Source organism: Eriocheir sinensis, chromosome 3, assembly GCF_024679095.1.
Source record: "Eriocheir sinensis breed Jianghai 21 chromosome 3, ASM2467909v1, whole genome shotgun sequence".
NCBI lineage: Eukaryota > Metazoa > Arthropoda > Malacostraca > Decapoda > Varunidae > Eriocheir > Eriocheir sinensis.
Genome location: NC_066511.1, coordinates 18,681,677 through 18,694,421, shown reverse-complemented (window position 1 = coordinate 18,694,421; position 12,745 = coordinate 18,681,677).

The window sequence follows — 12,745 nt, the reverse complement described above, 5'->3', positions numbered from 1 at the left end:
CTCTAACTGTATATGTGGTGCCTGTTCACCATGGAATACACCGTAGGGCACGTAACGTCTCCCGCCCCCCTCCTAGCGGTACTCCCGGGTGACGGAATGAACGAGGACTTTGCCGCACCATACCTGAACATACCTGAACGCTGATCCAAAGCCTAAGCCCTTGTTTGCAAAGTAAGAGAAACCAATGTAATGCTCAAACCTCGAACACTGCCGAGAGAGAGAGAGAGAGAGAGAGAGAGAGAGAGAGAGAGATGATGATGATGGACACATTTCAAACCATATCGACGACCTGATGACAGTTTCAATAAGCATTATTCTTCATCCCATTGCACAATACCTTCACTTTCTTGGTTCTCAACACCATCCGAGAGCCACGAGTACGCTCTCTCTCTCTCTCTCTCTCTCTCTCTCTCTCTCTCTCTCTCCATACACAATGTACTACCACTGGTCTTTAAGATACATGGGATCCTTGTGCCGAGCCAGACTACTCAACTTTCCGAGCCTCTGACCTTAGCTCCCGCTCATGGGATGTTTCCATAGAAACCTCACCTCTCCCCATCCTAGAATACTTGGCACATTCTACCTTTTCTTCTTTCTACCTATTTTTGTGAACGCCCTCTAACGTAGTGGCGGTTTAACGCTTCACTCCACGTCTGACGATCTCTTAGGTTGTGTAGGTCTCCTTGCCTAGCTGGAAAGACCTGGTACCTACTGTGGACAGGGAGGTTTAGGGCGTGAGTTCTCGTACACAAACGCCCGAGCGAACAAATCAATAATCGTGGGGCTGCCTGCGTGTGCTTGGGTGGGTCGAGAGGGTGAAGTGCCATGTCACCGTCCTACGTTACCCTATTCCCTCTTCCCGACGTGGGACAGACGAAGGGATGTCAACATTTAACAAGGACGCTGTAACCCCCCCCCCCCCCCTCTTATGGTACGAAGAGTAGATGTAGGGGGAAAGTGGTACTGCGGCTACAGTTCCTTAAAACGATTAACTCCCTCAGCTGTGGCATGGCAGGCTTGCACCACAAGGGCCGTTTCCACAGCTACAATAACACGCCACACAGCAAACACAAAGGTTCAACCGAGGCTCCTAGCAAGGCAACGCACGCCATGTCGCATACCTGTGATAACAACGAACCAATAGAGGTGATGGTGGTGGTGGAGGTGGAGGTAGAGGTGGTGGTAGTGGGTAATGGTAGAGGGACACAACGTTCTTGCTACTAGATGAAAACTTTTACTCTGCTTTAAATACAATCGTTAGGAAAAAAAAAAGAATTAAGCTTTTCATTCGTATTTCAAGTGCCATGCAGTGTGAGGAGGACAATGGCAACAATGACGGTGATGGCGGCACTGTCAAACGTACTTCCAATGGCACTGTTGCTGTCATTATATTGTTACTCCCGCTTTTCTTTCTTACACTGTTTCTCCTGTTGCTGTTGTTGGTGCTGCAGCTACAACGACGACAATAACATGTGATCAGGCCTTGTAGTGTAGTGTTGTGCCCGCATCCATTGAAATGCGGAGAGAGAGAGAGAGAGAGAGAGAGAGAGAGAGAGAGAGAGAGAGAGAGAGAGAGAGAGAGACCGTCGTGGCAATGGGAGAATAAATGTCCGAGATGTAACTTAATGAGCAGACAATATTCAACACCATGGCGCGTCCCCCTCGCACCTCCCCCCAACACCACCATCACCATCACCACCACACCATCACCACCACCAACACAACCACCACCACCATCATCACCATCACCACCACCACCATCAACACTACCACCACCACCACCACCACCATTGACTCCACCATCATCACCACCACTAGCTCAGTCTAACCTTGCCTTCATCCATCCACTCACTCCACCCACTCTCGTCTCTCCGTCCCACCTCTCTCTCTCTCTCTCTCTCTCTCTCTCTCTCTCTCTCTCTCTCTCTCTCTCTGTAACGTAACACACACACACACACACACACACACACGCACACACTCACACAGGTAGACCAGTATAACAAAAAAAGACGGACAGATAATACAATCCAGCAAAAACAAACCCCCGCTGGTGCAAGAAGCCGTATCACACAGTTAAGAGAAAGGAAAAAAAGAGTCAATTCCTGCAGTAAAATTCGCCAACAATAGACATTTACGCCACCCTTTCCCGCGCACCCAGTGACCCCGCTCTCGCCCGGCCTGACTGGCTTCAACCACCCCAGCCGCGCCTCCACCGGCACCACCACCACCACCGGCACCGCTATCCCCGCTCCACTCCTCCACCACCAACACCACTACCCCGCTGCCTGCCTGCCTGCTTGCCTGCCTCCCTACCCCTGTGCCTCCATCCCTGCCACGGCCTTCACCGCCACTACCACCACCACCAGCCTCTCGCTCGTTCGCCTGACTCTCACCATCACTTCCTCCACCACTCCACAGCAACTCCTAATATCATCACCTTTAAAAATACCGCCGCCGCTAGACAGCTCTCCGACTCTTTTCATGGAATGGATTTTCGCGTTGTCTGCCCGCCCTCGGCCTGCCCGTGGGGGGTGTATCGCAATGCGGCTTTAAACACCTTCCTAATGCCACCCACCCACTAACCCACCCGCGCACACCCACACCCGCACACCCACCCCTGGCGCCCGGCGTGACTTTACGATTTGCTGCCGCATTTGTATTATTATGGTAATTTCCGGTGACGCTGATGTCATTACGGGAGGGAGGGAGTCACGGCGGTGCGACATGCTTACGCGTTCTGCTACACACACACACACACACACACACACACACACACACGCAGACACAGACAGCCAATTTTTGTTTCGTTTTTACATTAATTATTACTTTTCCAATTGCTACTGCCACTGTTACTACAATTACTGCTATTACTACTACGTCTGCTACTTACATTTTTTTCATCTCATTCCTCTCTCTGTTATTACTGGTACTACTATAATTGCTATTGCTATTACTACAGCATCTGCTGCTTCATTTTTTTCTTCTACGTCCTCTCCCATTTCTTCTTAATTTTATCCTTCATCACCTCCACCACCACCATTAAAAAAAATAAGAATAACCATTACTACTACTACTACTACTACTACTACTACTACTACTACTACTACTACTATAAGGACAATAATACGACATGGTGCGGGCGGGATTGACCTAGAAGAGACACCCACTCACTCACTCACGAAGCACCACAGTACACATACAAGAGGGACTGAAAATAGCGTCAAGTGATGCAACACAACACAGTGGAGCAAACACGGCGATCGGGCGAGGGAGTCAGGCAGAGAGAGAGAGAGAGAGGACCTCGCCGCGGAGAAAGTTTACGAGACGGATGACATTTTGCCTTCACCGAGTTTATCATCGCTGTAACTGTGCGTGTGAGGCGTTGCTCGTTGTCCTGCTCGGCGATGGGCGGGCGTCTAGGCTACTCGAGTCAGGGATGAAAGAGGTCCTGTCTGGTAGGGCTTAGCTTGGTATACAACACATAAACAGGGTATAAATATAGAATGCTGTAACCGGCGGCTATATCGTTCCTTGTCATCCTTCCTTGGCAGACACTGATATAGAATTTAAAGATTGATGGACGGTGAAGGCTCGTGATAATGTACAAATGGGAACTAATAATAATCGACTCAAGATTTTGTTTGATCAAGAATTATAAGAAAAACTAGACTGACGTTCACAGATGGTTAATAGAAAATCAACTTAATAATTTGGAATGCCGACATCGTGTAAGTAAAATTAAAAAAAAAAAAAATGGACGAACAAGAGAAAATAAGTGAAGAGAAGACAAAAAAGAAGACGTAGATGATGTGTGTGTGTGTGTGTGTGTGTGTGTGTGTGTGTGTGTGTGTGTGTGTGTGTAATAATAATAATAATAATAATAATAATAATAATAATAATAATAATAATGATAATAATAATAATAAACGGTTTATTGCATGAAGTACCAGGCAGCCCTAGAGCTGAAAATATACATCAATGGAAGATGAAATGAAATGAATGAGACAAATGGACAAAGTAGTATGATTGAAAATAAAAAGGAAAACAAAAATAACAATAATAGCTTTAAGACGTTCTATCCAATACAGACAAATGTTACGTGCGTGCATACACTTGGCTCTAATCTTATTACACCTTTATATTGTCTCAGTCGTAATACAGCAGCTTCATCGCACACACAACTCGCTACTTTCACCTCCTCCTCCTCCTCCTCCTCCCGCATGACCCCTTTCACTGGTGTGTTCTTACTACTCTCGCCACACGACAGGCGCCGGTCAGCAACCTTCACTCTCAAGTGCTCGAGATAAGTGTGTCAAGGTGAGCATGAGCCTACCCTGCTGCAGCTTCAGGACTCCAAGTACAGGAATACTTCTCGTAAAGGTGATACATTATAGTACATTATACTGTCCAAACCCCTTATGTAAGAGTTAACCAGCGTCTTCACTCTTCCATCCCTTACACTGGTAAACTCTGGAACAACCTTCCTTCGTCTGCTCTTCCTCCTGCCTATGACTTGATCTCCTTCAAGAAGAGTGTATCAAGACACCTTTCCACCCGAAATTGACCTCTCTTTTGGCCAATCTTTACTTTTGTCTATTATAGGAGCGGTGAGTAGCGAGCTTTTTTTTCTACACTCTTTTTGTTGCCCTTGAGCAGTCTCCTTTGTTGTAAAAAAAAAAAAAAAAAAAAAAAAAAGCGCACAATGAAGAAAAAACTTACAAAAATAAAACGACCATTCAAAAAGAATTACGATAAACCGAGAAAATATTGCACGTGTTGCTACAATGATCGTGGGTTAAAATCTTTACATAAACATAGCGACCTTCATACTGAATTACGATACACTGAAAAAAAAAAAAAAAGTTCCATGTTATAAATACTTTGCGAATCCCTCCACGCTGTTACCCCACAACGATCCGCATTTGAACACCCTCCCGCATTCCTCTAAAACGGTCACTCATGAGGTATTCAGGAACTGCAGTAATATCGACCAACATGCACCTCCAACGACCGTAATGACCAGTGTGGAGATCTTGCTTATTCATGTGCTTTTGAGTATGCCCCTGAATGCAATGCAATTTTTGTAAGTGCAAGCGGCGCGCCCTTGTACAGCATTTGCCGTCTTTCTCACGATCATTTTCATAATCTTCTTGGCATTACACAAACGCGGATGTGGTGCGCCCGAGGCATAATTATAAAAAAAAAATATTCGCTCGTGTCTGTAGGGGAATGGGGTAGACCACCAGCGCCCACAAGGTAATTACAGCCACAGTGGGTCTGCAAAATATGATGGAGAATAAAAATAAATCTTACATCATCTTCTCCACCATGAACTCATTACTATCACTGTAGCCACTTACCATTTTCAAGTCGAATATTTCCTGTTCAACACTTCCTGCCCTCTTAAGGCTGTGCTCTGCCCTTGAGTATCTAACGCTATGCTTCCTTCCTCCCAAGCCAACTTTACTATAATTTCTGCAAGAGCTCTAAAAGCGTTCAAGTTTACTGTTCTTTGTCTTGAGGTTCAGGTCCTCGTAAACCACATACAGGAAGTGGAAAAAAAGACTATGACACTGTAATATGTCTAAGAAAAAAGGTGGAGAAAAAAATAAATGATGATGATGATGATGATGATGATAAAGACAGCGGGGTGGCTTCAACACGGATGACTCTGTTTGAACATGTTTGCTCTCACGAATATCCAATTTGCACCCAGTTATCATTTTCTAAAGAGATTACTTTCGTACTGTAAAATCATTGCAAAGATAAACTGAAATTCCACTTTGCGTCGTAATTTCATCAAATCATATGAAAAAAAAAAAAAAATGACGTGTCTTTCCAGCTTTCACATGTATATTTCATGGCCAAGGTAAGTTCCAATATCGTCCTTCATTGCGATAAAAATAATCTTTAAATTTGGAAAGTCATTTACTCAATGACTGTTTCCTTTAACACTTTTTTTGTCTCCCGTGATGAATCTCGGTGCGAAAGTAAATTAAATTCCTGTCTTGCGCGTGCCCTGCAGACGATATTTTCACGTCATTACGAGCCTGAATAAATCATGACAGGAGGGAAAAAAAGAAAAAAAAGATTACGCTTCCTATTTACGAAAACTCACAACCGTCGAACCTCCTCGCAATCACCGTCTCGCCTTTGCCTTGTCGATCCGTCCTTAGATTTGCGTGTGTGTGTGTGTTGGGGGGGGGTGGGGGGGCAGTGAGAGTATCGTCCAGAGCTTTTGTGTACTTTACGAGCATGACGATCTATTAATAATTCGTTACGCTAGATGAGACACATGTAGTAAAATTGACGAAAGATTGGTGTGTGTGTGTGTGTGTGTGTGTGTGTTCGTGACTACTGCAGAGTTAACAGCGTGCCTTATCTGTTTATCTGGGTCCCAGCGCGCCACTACGACCCAACTTAGGAGAGAGAGAGAGAGAGAGAGAGAGAGAGAGAGATGTAGTTACAGGACATAACTTGTACATGTGTGTGTGTGTGTGTGTGTGTGAGAGAGAGAGAGAGAGAGAGAGAGAGAGAGAGAGAGAGAGAGAGAGACTTACCGATGCAAATATCATATCAAAGCCTGACTGCGTGGCGTTGAATAAATTTTGGTCTAGACAAGAAAAAGCTGCATATTTTCTTTATTTTTTTACAGTAAAGGAAGCAGCTCCAGGAAAAAAAAAAGAGAAAAAGGCCCTATAAAAAAAAAAGAGTATTGAAGAGTTACCAAAAGAGAGGTTGGCTTGATGTACAATGGATGCAGACCAAGCAAGGGTGAAGAAAAAGAAGAAAAAGAAAACAAAAAAGAGATCGAGACAACAACTTTAAAATGTCATAAAAGCAAGAAAATAGAACAGCAGATTTGAAAAAGTTAATGGCGATTGATGGATATGTAACAAGATGGGCAGTTGTGTATTCCATCAAGTTGTTTTTTTTTTTAATTAAGGGGAGCGCGGTGACGAGGACAAAGCTTAAAAAAAAGTATAGAAGAAATGAATAAGAGGTGCCCCCTTCAGCAATAATCATACCAAACTCTTCCTTCCTCCCCCATCTCCCCCAACACACACACACACACACACACACACATACACACACACACACACACACAAAAAAAAAGAATAAATAAATCCCCGGAGTTAAGTTTCACGATGACGGGCGATCGGGGGAGAAACTTCCTGCGAATCATTAGTTACAAGCATTGGAATATAACACCACCATCAGCAAAAACAACAACAAGTAGATGCCAGTTGAAACCTCTATCAAATGTGAAAAAAGAAAACAATCGCGACATATATAACTCTACAAAAAAGGAAAAGTAAGAAGAAAAAAAAAAAAAAAAACCCTTTCCTCGTATTGTAGCTTCAGGAAAACAGGATATCGCATGAGCTATTCCTTAGATATCACACAGCAAGAGGAAGCTTGGTGGTGATATAAGGATGTAGAGATATACGCAGCCTCCCTTAAGAGTGTACGCAAGAACCCTTAGCCCTCATGTAATCCGTCCGGCCTAACGTCGTGCACTTCCCTCTCTCCTCTTTCCTCCTCTAACTGAACTACACTTCCCGGCTCTTCTCTTCCTCTTCTTCCCTCTCTTACTGCACTACACTTCCCGGCCCTTCCTCTTTCTCCCTCTTCACTGCACTACACTTCCCGGACCTTCCTCTTTCTCCCTCTTCACTGCACTACACTTCCCGGACCTTCCTCTTTCTCCCTCTTCACTGCACTACACTTCCCGGACCTTCCTCTTTCTCCCTCTTCACTGCACTACACTTCCCGGACCTTCCTCTTTCTCCTTTTCTGCACAATACTTCCCTTCTCTCCTCTTCCTCTTCTTCCCTCTTTTCACTGGACTACTTTTCTTTCCCTTCCTCTTCCTCCTCTTACTGCACAATACTTCCCTTCTCTCCTCTTCCTCTTCTTCCCTCTTTTCACTGCACTACACTTCCGTTCTCTCCTCTTCCTCTTTTTCTCTCATACTGCACTGCACTTCCAAGCTCTCCTCTTCCTCTTCCTCCCTCTTACTAGACTACGCTTCCCGGCCTCTTCCTCTTCGCTCCCTCTTTCTGCACTATACTCTTTCTTACAGCAGATATCTTAAATGTCGTATTAGTATTTATTAACAGTTACGTGGCTAGGTGGGGGTTTTTTTACTCCGTTTTTTTGGAGGGGACTGAGTTCGTTAGAAGTGTTGGATTTTCACTTTTTTTTTTTTTACGGTAAGGGAGGCAGCTCCCCTCCCCTCTGCCCCCACCCTCTTCTGAGTCCTCAAGAACCTGTCATGCTTCCGAGAGTGGGTTAGCAGACCTTTTGATTAGCTGTCGGTCAACACAGACAAGGAGAGCTCGGTTTATCTCTCTCTCTCTCTCTCTCTCTCTCTCTCTCTCTCTCTCTCTCTCTCTCTCTCTCTCTCTCTCTCTCTCTCTCTCTCTCTCTCTCTCTCTCTCTCTCTCTCTCTCTCTCTCTCTCTCTCTCTCTCTCTCTCTCTCTCTCTGTCCAATTATAATCAGTGAATCTTGACAATGTTCTTTTATCTGTTTATTCATCTATCACGTTTTTTGGACATTTATACGTGTTTTAATTTGTTTTCTTATTCTCTCACTCTCTATCTATATACCTTCATCTGTTTTCTTATATTCCCATTTTGTCCAAACACGTTAATGGACAGACGTCCAATTTAATTTTTTAAGACGTCATTAGTTCGACTGCGCTATCGTTTTACGCGAAAAAGTAAGAATTTCCTCCAACCCGCGCTAAAGACTTGCAAATAAAGTTACAAGAAGAAAATTGGGTTTGCCGGCGGGTAATTTCTTTCCTGGATTATGTAAATGACTCTCTAAACATTTTTTTTTTTATTGTGCTACGCGTGTTTGGGGCTCTGGCTGCCTCTAAGACGTAGTGTTGAGCATGAAGCACAGTCGGCAGATGTACTAGTTGGTTTTATGGTGTTCTTGTGGAGGTTAATGGTTGCTGTGCTCTCTCGCTACATCTTCTAACGTCTTTATGCACAGTTCACCCACACCTTGTCTCCTGAGCGCCTGCATGACTGCTAAAGTTTTAACCGAGTCATATTCTTTCTCGTAATCAATAATAGAGGGTCATAGTTGTTTTTTTGACGGCTTAATTGATGAAGTGGATGTGGTTAGTTGTTAAGTGTCCACTGCAAACTCCTGCTTGTTCTCTTGGCTGGTTTGAGTCTAGTACTGCACTGATTATCTTTGTCATGTTCTTCGTAAAAAGTGTGTCGGTTGCAAGAAGGCTAATCTGGCGGTAGTTCCACAGTGCCACATTCCAAAGCCGTGTCACTGTAAACCCCTCACCAAACTCTACCCTCCATGCTTGTTTGCTTCTGTATGAATACCACGATATTTTTGTATTTTGTAGCTCGTGGTATATAGTTTGAAACCTTACAAACCCACCGTGCTGGACTGTGGAACTGGTCTTGAAAGCCTTTTTTTTGTTTTTTTTTGTGAGAGTTAATATAATGGAGGCCTTCCCATGACTCTAGGACCAAAGGACAGCTATCTCAGAGTGCAACGGGTAGTGAGGGGACGGTATAGCGGACACAGGTCACCCTCGCGCTCCTAAACACAGAGTTCCGTCCAGGGCAGGCACGGGGGCCAGCCAGCATCAAGGCACTCAAGTAAACGGGTTATGGGAGGCGAAACGAGGTTGTCTCTTGCTTTTTGAGAGGTCCACTGTACCTATCAATGCTTTCAGAGGGTACGTCTCTCTCTCTCTCTCTCTCTCTCTCTCTCTCTCTCTCTCTCTCTCTCTCTCTCTCTCTCTCTCTCTCTCTCTCTCTCTCTCTCTCTCTCTGAAGCCTTTTTTGTACTATGCGTTTTAAACATCCTGGTAAAAAAAACGTCAGTCCTTCGTCTTTGTCCAAAAATATCATGAAAAAAATAATAGTAACATGCAAGAGGGAAAACGAATTGAATGGAAGTTCGAAAAATAAAAATACTTGTGAAAACAGAATATATACTTTGTCGCAGCGATATATTTGAAAGGAAAAAAAAAAAAAAAACAAGACAAAATGGACTCAATGAAGAGGAGATACGAAAACAAACATGGTGCGTGGAGACAATAACAGGAGGAAACTTTTTTTTATTTTTTATCTTTATCAAGCATATTTTTCTAGTGGTTCGGATCAGCTGCTGTTTCTCTCTCGATCCGTGTGTGCGTGTGTGTGTGTGTCACCGTTGCCAGATTATCGTACTCAAGAGCCGCGTATTTACCCGTTTCTAGCCCATAACTATTGCCAAGATACACCAATAATTAACCATTCAAACGATAACCACATATGCAAGCAGTTATTTGGGTGATGAAAGCAGTTTTTGGGTCGGAAATCGGCAAACATGAGAGGCAGAGTACGACAATCTGGCAGCGTTGGTGTGTGTGTGTGTGTGTGTGTGTGTGTGTGTGTGTGTCCTCAATCTCCCATGCACATAGCTTTAGGTATAACAAACACACCTTGGAGCTGCCCCGCCTTACACCTGCCCACCGGTGAGTCGTGTTCATCCATCCAATGTTAATTAAGTTTCTGTTGCTACGAGGACGCATCACCTGTCCCCCCCCACCCGCTATCACCCCCTCCCTCACCACCCCCTCCCATCAGGTCGTATGATCAAGACTTAATATTTCTCTCTCGTTTCCTTATGATTTCTCGAGAGGGTCCTGATGAAGATTCCGAGCCGCTGTTGACTTAAGGTGATGTGATGAGAGGACACACACACACACACACACACACACACACACACACACACACACACACACACACACACACACAGAGAGAGAGAGAGAGAGAGAGAGAGAGAGAGAGAGAGAGAGAGAGAGAGAGAGAGAGAGAGAGAGAGAGAGAGAGAGAGAGAGAGAGAGAGAGAGAGAGAGAGAGAGAGAGAGAGAGAGAGAGAGAGAGAGAGAGAGAGAGAGAGAGAGAGAGAGAGAGAGAGAGAAGGGAGGGGAGGGGGGGGGGGAGTGAAAGAGAGACAAACCCGACACTAATTTTCTCATAACATAATCCACTCCAACACAAAGAATTCGAGACAAGGGCCAATGTACGAACGTGTGGTGGTAACAAGATTAAACACGTCAAGAATTTGTGGGTGCAGTAACGGTGGGTAGCCAAGCCCGTGCCGGAGTGATATTACAGCCCGGGTAAGTAATGTCCCCGCCACACGAATTCCAAGAAGGGGCTCCATCTATCGGCTCGGAATCGCAGTGTGTTTTGAGGTAATTTTCGCTCCGTAACTACAGAGGACCGGCGAAGGTAATGAGGCGGCAACACAACGCCTCCAAATCATTATTGCGGACACAGGAGCGTAGGAGCGTGTCTGAGAAGCAACCCATAAGAGCTCACTAAAAAGATAGGGGGGGGGGGGGGGGGTTAGGGCCGGACACAACACGCAACATTAAATTAGCAACGTTCGGAATATGTGTACTATCAGGCTTACGCATATGTCACGCACTCACACACACTGATAAAAGACTAGAAAATTAAAACCTACCTTCTTGAACACACCCAGCTACCTATCTATGATCAGGAGCAGTAAGTAGCGGGCTTTTTTTTATTTTTCTTTACGCCCTTGAACTGACTCCTTGGCTGTAAAAAAAAAGAAAAAAAAGAAAAGAAAAAGAAAAAAAATAATTATCATCTTTATCTTCAGCAATTATTAGTTAACTGCAGTACAAAGGCCTTTTCAACGTTCTCTATCTTTGTCTAAACTACCTTCCTACATTCATACATACATGTACCTACATATATACATACAAAACAGACACATTTCATACATTTCTACATCAACATATAAGCAAACAGATATACATATAAAACGTACAAGGATACCAACATACATACACACATACATACATACAGACAGACAGACAGACATACATACGTACATGCAATCCTACTGTAAGCCTTAATCACAGTTGGTATCAAAATAATATGAAAGTCGTGCATAAAATTCAGGTAAAAAGGTGTGTGTGTGTGTGTGTGTGTGTGTGTGTGTGTGTGTGTGTGTGTGTGTGTGTGTGTGTGTGTGTGTGTGTGTGTGTGTGGCAATTATCCGGGCTCGCAGTACCCAGAAGGTGAGTTAATGGTGTGTAATGGCGCCGTGTCCCCCTTTCTATGTCACCTTTCCCCTTTCTCTTCCCCCTTTCATCCCCCTATCCTTCTATCCTTCCCTCTTCCTCCCTCCTTCCCCCCTAACTTCTTCCATTCCTTCCCCGTTCCTTAATTCCATCCCTCTCCCTTCCTCCTTCCTTCTCCTCCCCTTCCCCCTTCCATTCCCCTCCCTTCCCACTTCCTTTCTCCTTTTCTTCCCCCCTAACTTCTCCCTCCTTCTCCTCCCCTTCCTCCTTTCATCCCCATCCCTTTCCCCTTCCTTTTTTCTCTTTTCCTTTCCCCTTCCTTCCCCTTTCATCCCTCTATCCTTTCCCCTTCCATCTTTCTCCCTCACGTTCCCCTTTCCTTATCCTTCCCCCCCCCCTTTCTTCTTCCCTTACCCCTTCCTCCATCACCCTCCCTTCCCCTTCCCCCTTCAGACCCTTCACCTTCGTCTGTACTATCGACCGTAATAACACTTGCCTGAAAAGATGATCTATTATTTTTTCAGCACGCTCATCTATGGCAAGCATCCTCTCTCTCTCTCTCTCTCTCTCTCTCTCTCTCTCTCTCTCTCTCTCTCAACTGCCTAAAGCTGACCCAGGACCGCCAAGGCTCGACGCAGAGTTTTTGGCGTCTGGG